General features: G+C 43.3%; 1 protein-coding gene across 2 annotated transcripts in view; it reads right to left on the bottom strand.

Annotated features, from left to right (window-relative positions):
• COMMD10 (COMM domain containing 10) overlaps positions 1-17,580 on the bottom strand; it is a 1,364,001-nt gene that overhangs the window by 333,319 nt on the left and 1,013,102 nt on the right. The window lies entirely within an intron of this gene.

Below are 17,580 nucleotides of genomic sequence, written 5' to 3'. Positions count from 1 at the left end.
CCCCTGCGAGAGGCTTATTGCTATTAGTACCCCGGTCTATAAGACCGGGGTACTAAAAGCATTTTTGTTTCTGTTTGGAAACGCCCAAGGCTGAGATGTGTGGCTCACCTCGTCTTCAACAGAAGCATTCTAGCTCTTCTTTGCTTCCCTTCTACGTCTGGCACGCATATGCAACTGCATGAACGTTTAGCAAGTTCAACTTCTACAACTTTCACCAAAGGGGGAGGAGGGGTGTTTGAAAGACAATGATCAATCGCATCTGTGAAAAAACTTGAATTGCCTACTTCGTCACTGTTGGTTGGTTATTAGTATTCTACAACTCTTGTCTGCCTTAATTTGATTTCACTAAATGGTCCTGTTCCAGCCTTTTTACCGCCTCGACTAGGTGAGCGGAGTGTGAAGCAGGCTGCTAGGAAGGAAGGTTTCCAACAGTAAATGTTTGTATAATATGGGCCTATATTTAGTGAATATAGGAAGATGGCCCCATTGTTCCATTGTCTAGGAACGGAGGATCAACAAGCACTGAAAGGCATCCCTGAAGTGAGAGTAAAGGAAGAAGATTCTGAAGCTGAGGATGTAGATGGTCTGAATTGTTGAGAAAACTGCATTTGACACCTAGACTGTGTGGCAATGATAAAATAAATGTTTTGTTGGAGCAACACTGGTTTAGCAGATGATGAGATGATAGAACAGTTTACTGCTGCTCTACTCGGTCCTGCTGCTGAGGATCCACGATCAGTTGCTTATTAAGTGATGTATTAACCCAGTTTGTGAGGAGATACGGACGAAGCATAATCTGAGCCTTGAAGTTGTAAACCTGACTTAAAAGACAGAACAATCACTGAAATGCAAACAGGCTGATGGAAGTGAGCACAAGAAGGGTAATGGGGCACATATAGTGAGGTCAATAAAGTAAACCAGTTTCAACCAGAAAGCACTGACAAAAAAGCTTCAGGTAACTTGAACATTGCCCACATCTGTGACACCACTGCAAGTGAAGGCTGTGAAATAAAAAGGGTATCAAAGAATTTCCGAATGGCCGGGAACACGGATGAGAGGTTGCTTCAGGTATAACATTACACTGTCTCATGCATATTGAAATTACTCTATGGGCCACGGTATCACATTTCTGAATGTGGGTGTGAGGACCATTCGGCACAGTGTTGCAAACACTTCAGTAAGCCTTAAGTAAGAGAGATCTAAGAGTACGAGGACTGTATACAGGATACGGCTGTGTGAAGTTATGTCCGCTGCGGAAGATAAATAACCTTATGGATATTTTTAAATTAATGGTCATTCAATATCCTTGCTACTAGATTATGGAACTTACTGCACTATAATTAATCAGGAGGGATAGAAATTGAATTGGGGAATGTGTCTCCTTCACTCCCCTCATAGTTTCATCAATGACTAAGGTAAACAGCCTATTGACAGAGTGGATGGGGTGGTGACCGCCATAACATTTAAGGACAGGACTAATAGGCTGCCTGTTAATGTTTGTAAGGTTAGGATTTGGTTGGGTGACCTCAGGAAGAGAATAATCCAAATGATCATTAACCAGTTCTATCACTAAATGATTGCAATTCCACATTGTATGCTAGTAAAGAAGACTTAAGTTATGTCTTCTTACAAGAGGGCAGGAGGGGCATACTACGTAAGCCTAAGCCTATGCACATGTCTTGGGTATCAGAGGGTTCTGCCGAGACCATGGCGAACCTAAAAGATATTTTATGCAAAATATTTCAAATACAAGGTGTTGCCTGTGGCTTTTAAAGTTAGAATTATTTCTCTAGTCTACAAAATGTTTTGGAAATAATAGACTAGAAATTGAAGGTGCTATTGAGCTTATTGGCACTACTGAGTGGGTTTCATCAGTAGTGGTGGTCCAGAAGCACAACTGCAGCATCAAATTATGTGTAGACCTAAGGAAGAGACATAACTGAGGAATGCTTTCCTCTCATGAACATTTCTGTTACAACTCCCAGGCAAGGCCACAGTATTACCTTTAATTGATCTCACCTCAGTCTATCATTTAGGTAAATTATATTCACCATGCATCAAAATGACTGCATTTGGTATGTTTGTCTCAGTGGTGAGTGCCTTCTTAAACATATTGATTCACCTTTTCTAGAGTGAAGAGGGGATCATGTGATATGAGGGCAGCATGTTAATCTAAGAGATTGATATAAAACAACATGATGAAAGGCTATAGATAGTGTTGTTTGTGCGTAAAGATGAAGGTGTTACACTGAAACATCAGAAAGTTTACGCTGAAAGAAATTGTGTATTTGGGATATAACTTATGTGGAGAGGGCAAAAGGCCCAAAGACAATTTGATGGCCACTATCAAATGTCTAAAGAGTCTGAGCACTAAGAAAGGACTTGGGTCAATGCTGAATTTACTGGAGTGTTTCTCCAAAAGTATACAGAACTTTGCAGACAAGGCACTTAATAGGAAGATACAAGCTATATGCGGACAGACGAGTGTGAGAATAAAGTGAAGGATGAACTGGAGGAGTCTGAAATCTTGGGAAGGTTTGAAACGGATACCAGAACTAATATGCCGGTAAGATAGCTCAGCGGGTTGAGCACTCGCTGCTGCGATCGGAGCATGATCTGCAGGTCACATGTTCGAATCCCGGCATGGCCAACTCAGCCTTTCATCCTTCTGAGGTCAATAAATGAGTATCAATTTCGGTTGGGTGATATTATATGTAAATATGTGCTGTGTAAAGCGCTTTGGTTAAAAGGTGCTATATAAATAAAACATCATTATCATTAATATATATTATGATGCTAGTGACATTGGTCTGGGTGCAATCGAAAAAAATGACTAGGGTGTCACTGGGCAAAACAAACGTTTAAGATGTCTGTTTTGCCAAGTTACTTTGAGAACAAATCACAAACCTTTGAAAGTAATATTTGAGGGTAAGGGGTTAGATGGGATTTCGAGGAGTATCCTAATGGATTACATATATGCAGGCCTGAATTTCAAGATGAAGGTCACTTCTGGAAGAAAACTTTGTGGCAGATGCCTTATCTTACAACGCCATGTGCAGGGAATTTGATAATGACCGCCACAAAACCTGGCCAAGAAGAAATACTTGAGGTATCTACGTGCTGTGGTAAGGACGATTTGGTGAAAGCATGTCAGGTGCTGACTAACAGGAAAACATTGCTACAGTGTGATAAACTTGGTGGAAAGGAATTCTGGCTATGGATCAGGTTTTGAAAGAGTATAAGAGATTGCGTGATGAGCTGGCTTAAAAGGACTGTGCAAGGTTGGTTCCAGTGGAGGGTGCTGGGGGAAATTGTTCTAAATAGCCCTTGGATGTGATTTGGGCTGTACCAACACCAAAGGTCTTGTCCAGACAGGTCATTGGGGGCAAGAGATGGCCCATGAAGTTGTGCACTTTATTAAGTATTGCCACAAATGTGAAGAAAGTGACAGGGTGCACAATGTTAGGAAAGACGCATTGGGTACTCACAAGTTCCTTAATGGGCCAAGGGATGAGGTAGCCTTGCACCCTGTTTGCCCAGTATATAGATAGAGGTGTATAAGTGCCATGATCAAACTATTCTCCAAATGGCCAAATAAAAAGTTGAGAAGTAAAACAACTACACATTTTTTGTTATAGTATTCCTGGAGGATGTTTTGGGTGAGGGGTTCCCCATCAAGTATTATCAAGGCAATAGATGGATGTTTGCTTGTAAGTGACATAAAACATTAGGTGTGTGCTTCTGCAAGGTATGTGCATCGGGAATGGCTACCGAGGCGAAGATTAATGGGAATTGATTCCCTCTAATAGCCAAAAATGAAAAAGAAACTATAAAAAGGCTGCAAGTGTGCTCTCTTCAAAAGATGTGATAGTAGATGCCATATTTGGAATAGTGTTTCTATTGGATTTTATTGGAGTGCATTGGTTTGATTTTAATGTATATACAAAATGTATTGTGTCTATGTATATGATGGTTAAAATGTTTCTGTGATAAAGGTTCTATACCGAATAAAGCTTTATAAAGTTTGTATCGTCCAGAGGGCAATGAGCAGCTGGAAGAGTCAATCACACCCTGATGGATGGTGAACACATGGTTATTAAGTCAGGTGATGACGAGAACATCAAGTTCACAGCAGAGGGGCGGCTTAAATGGTGGCTGCACTCACTGACTTGGTTAGTTTCCTTTGAGCTTCTCTTCAGGAGAACACCTAACACCTGCCTATGTCTAGGTTGGATGGCAAGGTCACAATGAAGTAGTTGGAATGATAGAGAGTTGAGATCCAGAGGAGGGGTGCCAAAAGGGAAGAATGAAAGGGAAATAGGATACTCATTTCAGTGGTGTCGCAAAGCAGTTCAATATGGGAAATTAGGTCACGGCATGTGCAAAAGAGTGCATCAAGTTTCTGAAAGCCCCTCACAGTTGTCAATGTTTTGCTGCACTCTGCCAGATTGTGTGATGGCAAGATGTGGAACACGTCACAAGTTGTTAAAGTGACTGTATCTCTAACCAGACGTATGGTGGAATTGCTATGCTACATTGCAAGTTTCACCTCTGTGTCAGTTTAGTGTAAGAGCGGGAGGTGTGTTGAAGTGTGTGTCAACGTTTCACCACCTACATCGCTCGCGTGCCGTGACCCTATTAACACCTCCTGTATGTAAACACCTGTTCCCTTCAGGTGGCATCCTTCATGAAACTTTCAGTAGACCGTAAGCGATGGGATGCTGCAGGATCTGTGTTCCAAAGGACTTCTTGCATTGGGGTCAGTTGGTGAAGGTCTCATCAAGGTTCCCGGTCTGTGATATTTTTTAATCTAATAAAACCTCGTGAGCTTTCTACATCATCAGATGTGGTGTTTCTGAATGATTCCAGGATAGAAGAAAAGAGTGTTCTTCTTCCAATCACATTCTCTGGCAGAAAGGTTGATGTAGACTGGGCTAGTTTAGATGGTTATGAATTCAACTAGTGGGCAAATCTGTTGCTTTCGTCTCAGTTTACTTTCAGCTTGAAAGATGTGAGCATACTAGTCCCATGCAATTAAAGGCAGCAAACAATCCCAACGCCTTTGCTCTACTTCAGTCATCTTTTATTTTGCCAAAAATAAATGATCTGACATAGTTTTCTCGACATCCTTTAGAGGGGAAGTTAAATAATAGTCGAGCACAAGAACATTATTCTCAGCAGAAACACAAACACATTGGTTTTCTGCTAATAAGTAGACGGTTACACGTAAATCAAGAAAAAATTAAGTACATGGAACTACATGAAGTGTGAATGTGAGAAAGGAAAGCGGAACTGGACTTTTGAAAATTAAACATGCATATTATACTTGCAATATATTGGGAGAGGAAGGGGTTTGGAGAGAGAAAACCAATCAATGCCATGTTACATTCTATCAAAGCAAACCCTGACCACAGGCAGACAGAATTCCGAGATGCATTAATCTCCTCCCCGCCAGCAGCGTCAGTTCCAGGCACACCGATGCTGTGTTGAGTGGCAGCCTATAGCTGTGTTTGAAATAACACCAGGTAATACAAATGCTGTGCTTCGCCGCGTGGGCCAGACGTATTTGGTTGCAGACGGTTATTATTATTATACTGATCAACTGTTTTCATTAAAAGTTGAGAGCGATGTGAACTGCACACCAACAAATATTTAAAAATTCAGTGAGCAGAATGATTAGATAAGTAGGCCAAAGGTGGCCGTATGTAGCACATTTTGTCACCCACTTCTGCACATAAAGAGCCTCTTGTAGCAATGTAGAATGTTTTATTTCCCTCCCGTATCATATAGGTAGTTTGGAGAAAAAATATGTTGGGCTTTTCTATGACTTATTATGAGCATGACGTTGCAGTACTCAGATTAACCAAATGAAGCTGCTTCCTCAACTGTATATCTGGGAATAGAGACACAGTCCCAACATGCAGGGCTGAATTCCCTCTTTACTTTAGTTCAGGACATCTCCTTGGTGGGAATACAGTCACTGGCAGTCTCTGTGATTTATAGTGTCCAGAACACTTCTTTAATGGCTTGCTGTCGCTACTGGTCCTGGCCGAGGTTATCGGGGTCATGCGTTGGACCACCTGGACTCTTCTACTAGGCAACCCCACCTAGGACCCTTAGGTCTCCTGCTGAGGGGAGGTCGGGCCATATACAGATGTGTGCACCCCAGGGTTCTCGCAGCCCTCTCCTCCTGGTGTTTGCCTGCTGCCGCAGGTTTACTTCTTTTCATCACCTCCCTTCTTTTCTCGATTTGTCCCCTTCCCTCGATCTCTCCCTCTCCTTGCTTGTTCGTCACCCTCGTCTTTCTCTATTTTCTCTTGCCTGCTCTCCTTCTGCCCTTCCCTTACTCTCAGTACAAAACGATTCCACGCTTCGGGAAGTCCCACGCTGCGAAGTCCCACGCTGCGAAGAAATCCTGTTGAGCCTCCAGAATCAGGAACTGCTCACTTCTGAATTAAGCTCTATGATACCTGGTGATACAATTTTGTCTACCTAAACAACTGTGTTACTACAATCGCCCATAATATGCAAATCATAATTAATGCAATTATCAGACGCCTATCCATAAGAGGCAGCAGTCCACTATTAATCCAAATGGGGACTAAAAATATCAAAAATATTCTGCTATCCTTCTAATGCCTAAAAGAAAAACCTACATGGCCACGATTTCAACTTTACTCATTTGCTGGCTATCCACCTGGGATGAGTTCTAATACCTGCATTGGCGTGGGGAAAACAATATACCTACCAAAGGCAATAAGCCCCCACGTTTTCCTGGAACAGAGCCACTCTTCTGTGAAAGCGAGGCCTAATCATCGATGTGATACAATGTATACCTTTCATCCTATGCACTCTTTAGCAAAGCAAAATAAACCAATATAACCAATACAAAGCTTGTAGATCTCTTAGAACCAAAATAATGTATTCTATGTGCCAAACTGCGACACAGGATTTACTGCATTTTCTACTCTATAGAGAAGATGGCTTTTTCCAATGTATAAGACAGAACACATTGTGACAACTCGTCAGGCCATTCAGCATTCTATGAGAACTCACAATCATGGGCTCAGTCCCAATATCTGAAGGAAGCATGGTGATTAAAAAGGAAATACATATACAATTATTACTCTTGTGAAGGATTCCGATCGGGCGTCACACACCGGACCAGGACACTTGGTCCTAACCTAGGATGTAGCACTCAATAGGAATGCTTTTTCTTTATTTTCAACCAATTTGAATTGAGCTGGTACCCAACCCGTCTCACACCCCCTTTTACAAATACCCCGGGGCACAATGGACAATGAACCAGGCCGGTGGGTGGTAATACAATATTTATTTATTTTGATTTCAAAGAAAATCACACCATTTTTACATTGGGCAGCAATCCCCAATGGGGTGATAATTACAATGATAAATATTGAAATGCACTTGGTTAACCTTCTACAAGAACATATCCAAAGCACAAATGAATAGGAGCACTTTTTCAATTAGGATAGATAGCAGCCAAGTTAAGATTTCCCCTGCAATGTTCCCTCAAACCCCAATGAATCAAATTTTGAGTGGATAGAAAGGAGCAGCAAGGAGTCAGGGATATTAGGCAGCAAACAGAATCAAAATCCGACCTTCCCTTTGCAATTGCAGAAAATGACATAATTAATTATATGTGTGGTGAAATAATGATGTACATATATTTTATCACATCATCAGGGATGTCATATCACTAGCAACTATAAGGCAAGGTACCACACAAAAGGTATACAGCTGAAAAGCAATTTGAAAGTGAGAACCCAGTGCAGTCAAAATCACACGTGGAAAAGTTGCATTTTACACTTTTTTCAGTTTTAAACGTCAAAACTTTTTTAAAAAAAACAGGTGAAATAAACAGAATCAGAATGCAGTGTTTTAGAGTTACAAGATGGGATGAATGAAAGGAGGCGCTAACACTATGAAATCAAGACAGGATACACAAAGAATTCTAACAGTCTTAAACAGGTTACCAGAATATGGATAGGATTATTTAGAGAGTAGGACAAAGACAAAGAGTCAAGATGGGATAGGCTATGTATTGCTATGAGATGGGGAAATACTCACAATCCACACTTGAGTTTGGGATCTGGGACAGCCAACCCGAGTTCTTGACTCAAAGGGCTCTGGTCACAGGATGGCAAGGGTACAGCGGGCATGCAGGTAGTGGGCAAAAAGCCGGTCTGGTCACATGATACTCCCAAAAGGGTACCACAGTTTTTCCCCCTTGTTATTGGTTTTTTAGTGGAGTTTCTGGAACAATGGCCTTGCTGGGATAGGGTCAGCTATGCTTTGGCCTGGCAGTTGAGTCTGGAATCTTGCAAAGATGGATCTGGAATGTCTGGACACGCAGGCGCTGGAAATTCAGGAGAGAGTGTGTCCTGTCCCTGTGAGCTCCCACCCCTTATATAAAGAGGGTGACATCACTGAGTTTATTGTTGGTCAGAACTAAGCTAGACCTACCCCCAAGACCCGGAGGGGACTCCGTTTACGGGGTTGTGTTTTATGAGATACAAAGCCATCCCACAGTCCTTTTTGCCAAAATCAATCTTAACATATATCCCACATTTGTACAGTTGTGGCATTATGGCAAATTACATAGGCAGGTTACATATTTCACACAGAGCATGGCAGTCCACTTTCCACGTTTCTATAACTTTATACATGTGTATATATTATCATAAGGCATGCAAGTATTACATTTCAAAATGGCATCATATACACTTTCCTCAGAATATCCAATCCTCTGCCATTTCTGTCCCCAATATGCCAGTGAAGGCTACCACGTCTTAAATTAAAGCCACCAAAATTGCATCTAGATTGTGAAACTTTTGCATTACTGCGTTGTCCAATTTTGGAGATAAGTCTTGAAATGTATTAATAAAATAGCCTTTGGAGCCAGATGACCAGCATTGTCTACCAAATAAGGGCATACTTCAAAGGCTGCTGTGGAGTTGGCTTTGAAGCTCCCCAGTAGAAGTTGAGGGGAGGTGATTTTCCAAAAGTCACAAGTAGATGTCCCAGAATCTATCTAGTCAACCGGGAGCACAGACAGAAGTCTAACGAGCGTGTGACATTCTGCCTCCTGGTCCATTCAGAGTTTCAAAGGGCACAATAAACACATAGGTGTCCCAGAAATCCATTGTGGCTTCCTTTGGGGAGGCCACTCCTGTTGTCAGCACCAGAATGTCCCATGAGCCATGTCAGAAAACCTGTTTGGGCGGATTTCCCAGTCCAGCCAATACATTTATTTCTTTATTTTATTTTGTTCTGAATCAAAAGCAAGCCTGTGGAAATAAAACATACCATATATGTTTTCCAGCAAACCCCCCTTTAAATTGCTAGGCAAGGACAGGCCTTTATTCAACATTACAATTTTAAAACAGGTATTTTTATTATTTGCAAAAGCACATTTTAATACGTGGTGAAGTCTGCTGGATGTCCCTTTCAAAAGGTTTTCTCTTCCATCTGAATTCCCAACATTGTTTTACAGCCCAAGTCAGTTTCTCTTATACATCAGTCTGTTCAAGACACAGGACCACTGAAATTAACATATGCCCATACAGCTTGACATTCTGCAGCCCAAAAGTCAAACGTTTTCCGTGCGGCTGAGAGTAAAGTTTCTGTTGATTTCCCCAATCTGGTCTGACAGTCTGTCATTCAGGGATAATGCTCTCTTCTGCTGGAGCACAATCTGAATATGGATGGGCAGGGCAGGGTCTCACTGATAAAAGAAGTGTGATGTTGAACAGATGAAAAGAGCGCCAGGTCAGCATCCTTTTCAATGTAAAATATTCCCTTTTCAATGGGATCGTTTTAGCAAGCAGCAGAGCATTGCTGCTTTTCAATTTGCTTCTTTGGTGCACACAAGAACACACACTAGCAGCCTTTCCCGGTGTGCCCCCTGTTCCAACTTGCCCAGTAGGTGCTTGGCAACAGTTCAGCCATTATTTTGTAGCTGAAAACGCAGTTTTGATTCAGGGCAATGGTGCTCAAAGGAGCCAACACAGCCATTATGCTGTTAACGGCTGAAGTGCAGCTTGGTTATGGATGGATATTCTGCTGAATGGGTCAATATATCCCACACTCTGGTTATATGAAGCTGTTCTTTTTTAAGAACTCAATTTAAATTGTGGTTTAAAAAAGAGTGGTAGGTATGATATTGACTCTGTATCATTTTACTGTGATGAACTGTGTGCAACTATGTAAATTGTATGGTCTTGGATACCGAAATAACTCGATCACTACTACTACTACTGGGTGTATGGTAAAATCTATACCTAATAACCAAAGTTATGTTTCTGGGACAATTTAAATCGGCAATCTTTTCTGTCAAGGCTCAACCTCGTAACTAATATCATCTCTCTCAAACTTTTTATAGATACATTATAGCTCTGAAGAAGGAAAATGGGATGGTCCCTTCCCCCAGCCAACGTACAAACTATGGCCAACGACGTCACGACCCAAGTACCCTCAGCGAGATGAGTTTGCACCTCTGTCCACTACCACAGATGTCAACATTCACTGTGACCACGCCTCACCTGAGAAACCTGGCTGCATCCCACCCAGAGCATGGGGTGGGAACCAAGACGGACCCGAGGCCGATCGCATGGACCAGCTTGACTAAACCGTCTCGCAACTTAAGCCGCCATCTTTAGAGATGACACGAAAACATAGCTGCAACAGACAGAAACACATGTGCTACCACACACCTGGATCAGACACACACCAAACCACACAAAGTACACGCTCAATGTTATGACGTAGCAGACCGTGTACACTCACAGACGTGCATCGTTATTATTTTTCATATAGGACAGTAATTGCTTCGCAGAAACGCAAGACGCCAGGAGAGTTTGTGCATATGCTTGCGGAGACTTCATGCTACTAACCCTGGAGACAAGACCCTAACTGGACCAAGGCACAAAGAACCACACCGCACCCTTGCACCCCTATCCTTATGGACCTTATGCCATAACATTCAACCAGGCTGAAGTAGGCCACAAACCAGAGTCGGCAGGCCCAGAGCAGGCTATGCAGAGCTACAAGGTGCTGACCATGCAGGACCGCCCTGATCAGAGCCCCAAAGCTAAGGTCGCGATGTTGCAATCCACATTCCACGTTCTCCAAGCCAAGGTGACACCTGACACTGCTGCGGCTACCCGGAGCAACATCCAAATCAAATCCTCATAATTCTGCCTCAGCTATTGTCTCTCAACACGTGACCAAGCCAACCTGATATGACACAAACTCCCGAGGACTGAAGAAACACTAGTGTCCCACGGCTGGGATACAGCTCGCAATAAAGTTGTAACAACTCAGACACTAGCGGCGATGGGAAAGGATCGCTCTACCGGCAAACGGAAGGACCTGTCCATTATCGTCCACTGACACATAGTCACACATTGTTGCTAACACCAGGTACATCGCGGGCTGGGAACGACGATAGTCCCAGGCTTGGGGGCTCGCTGATGGACCAATCAGGACATGGGGGGCTAACCACTGACGCCATTACCATACAGCCAATCACTAATTTTCTCCTTGGAACCTTTTAGAAGTAGCAACTTTTCGGGACGACCCAAGTGTACCACCTGACCGCTACTCTACCAATCACACTTTCCGCTATACGGGTCTATCCTGAAACTACCACTCGGGGAACCAACCCGGAGTGGCGATAGGTTCGGGGACGAGCTTTCACAGATGACACACATTGTTACGTCACATAGACACAAAAGCGGCCTGCAAGCCCGATTATGATGAGAAGCTGCATGGAACCTACGCTCCTTGTGCCTATCCAGGTCTGTTTCTTGTAATAAAACAGCAGTAACTACTGCTCTTGTGTGGGCCTCCTACTTCTTTGGGACACGGAAGGAGTTAGGGCCTTCCGAGAGCTGGAGGTCCGCGGACCCCAGGTACAGCTCTGCCGACCACCAGAAATGACCCTAACAACTCGTCTGTCTCAAAGCCAGAAAGCCTGAAACACATATGCTTCTCTATTCCTAAAGAAGCTTTGAAAGCTGAAGGTGAGAGTTACAACTCGGAATAGATGACTTACAGCCTAGTATGGCTCCTGGTCCTAGACCCATCCCACTTTATGGTGTACATTGGCCACTACCAATAATGTAAAAGCCCCCCCCCCCTAACTGTGTGCGATCTGTCTTCTCTACTATCAGGGTTGGGTATCTGCCAAATAGGATGTACCGAGACACTAACTTGATATCTCTCTCGTTTCTGCTTCAGTGGGCAGCAGTAATAGTTCCGGTTAGGGTGTTCGAGCTATCTTTAGTACGCCCACAAAGGAGTTTGTATATAATTGTATTTTGCTGGACTCGAGTATTGTCGAGTAGAATGACGCCCGGATTGACCTGATCACTGCCCAGCTGAAACCGTAAATAAATAAATATGGGTGACCCACCAGCTTGTAATTGTATTCCCCCTAATGGGGATTTTATTGTTTGCACACATAAAATCGTAGAACGTTAATTACCAAGAATCTCAGCAGCACACGTTCATTATTTTAGAGTGGATATATAAAATCATGGCATACAAAAAAATAAAGAGAAATGAAGAAAACTATGGTTCTGATTTGGATTTGTGCAACAACATAAGCGTAAAGACCATTATATTGACCCTTTGTGGAATTACTTGGCTGCATCTAAAGCAAACAATGAGAGATGCATTCATCTGCTTGGTAAGAGAGCAGAGGTTGAAGTGAACAGGAACTAATAGGAGCGGAGTACCACTACTTGTATTATTTACTTCATTCCGGAACTATTATTTTTGAAGCTAAAGCATACTTCTGCACTTTACCACCCTATAGCAGTTACAGCCAACCTGAAATCTGTGTCACTGTAGATTCACAAAGCCTGAATGACATTGCAGTGTTACAGCTGATAAAGGGCTAATTCCACAGGAATGTATTTTATCATTAGGTGACTACATGCGATTTGCCCGTTCATGCCACTGGACACGTGTGTAGTTATAGCAGGTGCCTTAGTGGTTAGTCACTTGGACTATTGTAATAAACCCATATGGGTTATTTCAGAACCCCAGACTATTCATCCGTCAGACTGTTTCCGCTCAGAGGAGATAACCGATTTTCAGTCTTGCGTTCCAGGCTTGTAATAAATCACCAAATTCTATTCATGATAGTACACATTTTTTGAGTGGCAGACCCCTGTGTAAGCAGCTGCTGTTCAGGAAGGTGTTAAGTATGGGTTCCAGCAGTGTTGAGGTTCAGATTAGTGAATTGAGGTGATTGATTTCACAAAGGCAACATATACATGTTCCAACTGACTAATCTAATGTTTTTCATTCATTTCTGTCAGTTGAAGGTACCTCCTTCTTTTGCCTGTTGAACCCATGTGGTTGTCAAACTGGCCCATCAACAACCTCTTGAAACATGTGTGGCACCTTGCTCCCTTCTTGCCTACCCTGTCCCATGCTGAAGTCACAATAACACTACTTTTTTGGCACATTTCTACCACTGGGTAAGAGACAGCCCAATTTTTACGAAACATTCTTGGGCACCTATGAAAGTGCCCTTAGAGACTTTGACAGAGGTAGAATGCAAGGTTAAGGTGTAACGTTAGGTCATGTTATCTTTAGAGAACAATTAACACAAATGCTAGGTAGAAATAGATGGTGTCAAAGTTTTTATGTTGCAGATCACCATTATGGGACCTTTTTGTAAGTCTTGCTATGGTTCATAACAATATTATGCAGACTATTAGTTCGTTTTGCCATCTGTGTGGGGGGAGTAAGGTTACCCTTTGCACTCGTTATACATGATGTAAAAACCATTAACACTGAGGGAGGAGGAGCTAGCCAATTGGGCGTGCTCGTACGTGGGACGTATTTCCTGGTATACAGCACATTCCCCTCCTGCCGGCTGATGTTTTCGTCTCGGACCACTTTATTTTCGGCTTTACCACCAGACCCATCACCTTTCCTGCTCCGACCCACAGCCTTGCCCTCTCCCATTTCCAGAAATAGCCTCTTCCCCTAATATCACCCACAACTTGTCACTGCTTCCTCTTGGCATCCCACAGTCCTCACCCAGAAAAACCAGCTCACTCCATATACATAGAAGAGGGGCTCCACAAGGGACCCTGGCTTCCATTTCTATGCCAGCAATGTTCACTTTCATTCGTCTGTGCCACACACTCGTTGTCGTCAAATCCACTTTTAGCAGCCCAAGCATGTTGCCAAAGTGCTAACAGCATTAGTGGATATTGCGTGAGACAGGGTTGGCTGGTAAGGGCCCTAATCTCACGAGGAGACCCTTTCTGCGTTTCGGGGCCTGCAGCAACCTCAGCAGTGCTTTAAGTTGGGTAAGAAATTAAGGGGGGGGCTCATTTGGGGGCGTGGTTTCCATGATGGGCGTGCCCTGAAAAGTGCACAAACCATGGTAAGGGGTGCAAACAAATATATAAATGTATGTAAGCATTTATATATTTGTATGCGTACCTTACTATGATTTGTGTAGTTGTCAAGCCATCTTTTATAAACATAGAAATATGGTACATATTTCTATGTTTATAAAAGGTGGCTAGAAAAAAACACAATTCAAGCCATCTTTTATAAAGATTTGCCAATGGAAAAAGACGCCTCAGTGATCTGTGCTCTGAGCAGATAGATCACCAAGCCTGAGGCGTCTTTGACCCTCTGCGAGCCCCCAGGTTCGCAGAATTTCAGTGAACTGGGGAGGGGAAACAAAGGGACCATAACTTCCTCTTGTGACCCCTTAAAAGAGGGGTCACAAGAGCAAGTTACAGTTACTGACAGAAGTGCCAGCCAGCCACAGTGTTGCTCTCACTGCAACTTCCAGTTTCAGCGATGCTGTGGCTGGCTGGCACTTCTGTCAGTCACACAGCTGGCGGACTTCAAAATGACAGGCGCATCTCCAGTCGCCGCCATGGCCGTGGCGGGATAATGTGTCCCGCCATGGTGTGGTGGGACTGGGGGGCCCCTGCAGGGCACCAGCTCAGCCCCACATTTTGGAGACTGCTGGGGCCCTACCCACTTAAAGCACTGCACCTCAGGCAAGCAGGCCATTATCGACTTTTTTTGCGCCATTCAATGGCCATTAATACTACAGTAAAATTAGATTTAAAGAAATGGATACAAAAAAATGGTGTGGAAGATTCACCCACAATTTGTACGACTTGCATCAATGTGTGAGGAGAGTGCATCACGTTCATCCAGAAACTTGTTCAAAAGAGAGGGGTCGCTAAATAAGATAGTGAACCTACCCCTGGGCTGGATTGCTTTGGCTTTGTTCGTACTTGACGTCTCCCTTCCAGAGGCCCAGGCTTTTGCTATTATCTAAAGCGGTCTAGCAGTACCAAGGGGTGCCTGTAATCTAGGGACAGCACAGGACGCTAAACAGATGATCACACCTAGAGCTTCCTGGGCCGCGGGCTAGACAGTTGGGAAAGGGTCATTAATTTAAGATGTGGCCCAGCTAGAGCGTGTGAAACCTAAAATATCAGAAGGCATGTACCACGTAACCTCCAGACCCAAGCACAAATTCCTCCAGCAAATGCATGGAGGAGTGATAAACGAGTGCTCTTAGCTACTTCAAGAAGAGAGTTATGGCTGGATGGGACTGTGTCAAAAATTACAAAAACGAGAGCACGTTTAAAAAGAGCCAATGCTACACAACGAAACGTTTCCGTTATTAAAGCATGATGTCTCTACTCCTGGAGGAATTCAGAGTGCATCAACCCTCGAGTGGGAGGAGGCGCTTTAAATGGGCTGCTAGGCAAACACGTACAGTTGTGATATCGGGCAGCTGCTAGAAGAGACATAGTAACAATTCAAACAGGTTGCTTCCCCACACGCAAGTGGGACTGGGACCCAAAACAGGCCTTGAAAATGTTTTTCAAAGTGGTCACATATTACACGATGTAAACGAATGTGGCGAGCAAGCAGAGTCCGTCTAAGTAAGATTTGAGGTGTTCTGCGCTGCAGGAAATTTGAAATGATAGGACTCAATAGTGCATTTTAATGCAATTTTTGTGCCTACATAGAGATAAAAAGGTAGTTACACATAATAATAATCTGGCATGATAAGATTCTTAACAGTTTGGAGTAACATACTGGACGTTTTATCACAGCTCCTTGCTTCAAAAGGATGTGGTAGATGATGGAAGGAAGGAAGTGGAGTTACTGGGAGAGAGGGTCATTTATTTTATTTTCATTTTATTCAATTTTTTGTTCAGCGCTGTCTATCCAGATCGTCTCAGAGCACCTTAGAAGGTTCAAAGGTGGGAAGTGAAAAAGAAGTCACAAAATGTTGTACATAGACACTAAGATTAGGATAGCCAGGTGGTAGCAGAGGAGGTGGGGGTTAAATTATGTGTGGGGAAACAGGTATGTTTTGAGGCTCTTTCTGAAAGTGGTGATGGAGGATGCAGTGCGTATGTGGGAGGTAGGGCGCTCCATGCTCTGGATGATCAGAGAGGACTTGTTTTTGGGTACATGTTAATTTGAAGTGTGGAATGTGTTGGAGATGCTGGCTGGCTTGTCTGGCATTTGAGTGGGCGATGAGTTTGAGTTTGTCGTGAAGGTAAGATGGGGCTTTGTGACGGGTGGCTTTGAAAACAATGCAGAGTCCTTTGAAGGTAATACCTTGGAGTTCGAGGAGCCAGTGGACCTGGGCGAGACCTGGGGTAATTTGTGAATGTTTTGGACAGTGTAGGAGGACTCTCTGCTTGATGCTTTTTGTAAGGCTTTAATGGGGCAAGGGTGCTGCTGGGGAGTCCAGTGAGGAGAGCATTGCCGGTGATAGCAGCACAAAACCAGTCTGCCCACACTTATGAGGCCCATGTAGAAATATCCAGAGTTCTCGGTAGTCCAGACCACCACTGTCTGTTAAAAGCTACTCACTTTCTGCAGATGTTTTCCAATCATGTGCATCTCAGCACAACAGCAGGAAGATGAAAATACCCGCCTTAGAAGCATATGATGCAGCCCAAGAAATGCTGCGCTCAGTCTCATTTGGAATTGAGCTCCAACTCCTATTCTCTATCTGACCCTTATCTATTTCCCAGTCTTTTACCCTGGGCCCACATTCCCTCTCCCCCACCACACTTAGCGCTCTCACATGGTGTGATGTATGAACCATGTATGTACCATGAATAAAAACGAGCATTGGCAAAGCCAAGATGCTGGACTTAGTAAATTGGCTTTGTCAATACTTGTTTTTAATAATCAGTACAGCAATGCGGAACATAGGTGGAAAAGAATATGAATGCATAAGGCAGGTCACACTAAAGGATCTCTCATAGGCAACATTGTACAACTCTTGCCTGAACTTAAACAGTAGTTCAGGGTCCTACAAAATGGCTGATCTAGCGACAAAGAAGCCATTTTATTCATTTCCCAAAGAGCTGCATGGTTTCTTTTTATGTTGCAGTGCTCCATAACTTCATCAGTTGGTCCAACCTTGGGATGGAGGGATGGAAATGTGGTCACAAAATATATTTGTCAGTAATTAGCAAGACATTACTTATTGACCGCATCCAAAATATTGATAGTGCCACCAGAAGC

Source organism: Ambystoma mexicanum, chromosome 6p, assembly GCF_040938575.1.
Source record: "Ambystoma mexicanum isolate Mex_15411 chromosome 6p, UKY_AmexF1_1, whole genome shotgun sequence".
Classification (NCBI taxonomy): domain Eukaryota; kingdom Metazoa; phylum Chordata; class Amphibia; order Caudata; family Ambystomatidae; genus Ambystoma; species Ambystoma mexicanum.
Note: the sequence above shows the minus strand (reverse complement) of the source record. Positions and strands in the feature narration are given on the sequence as shown.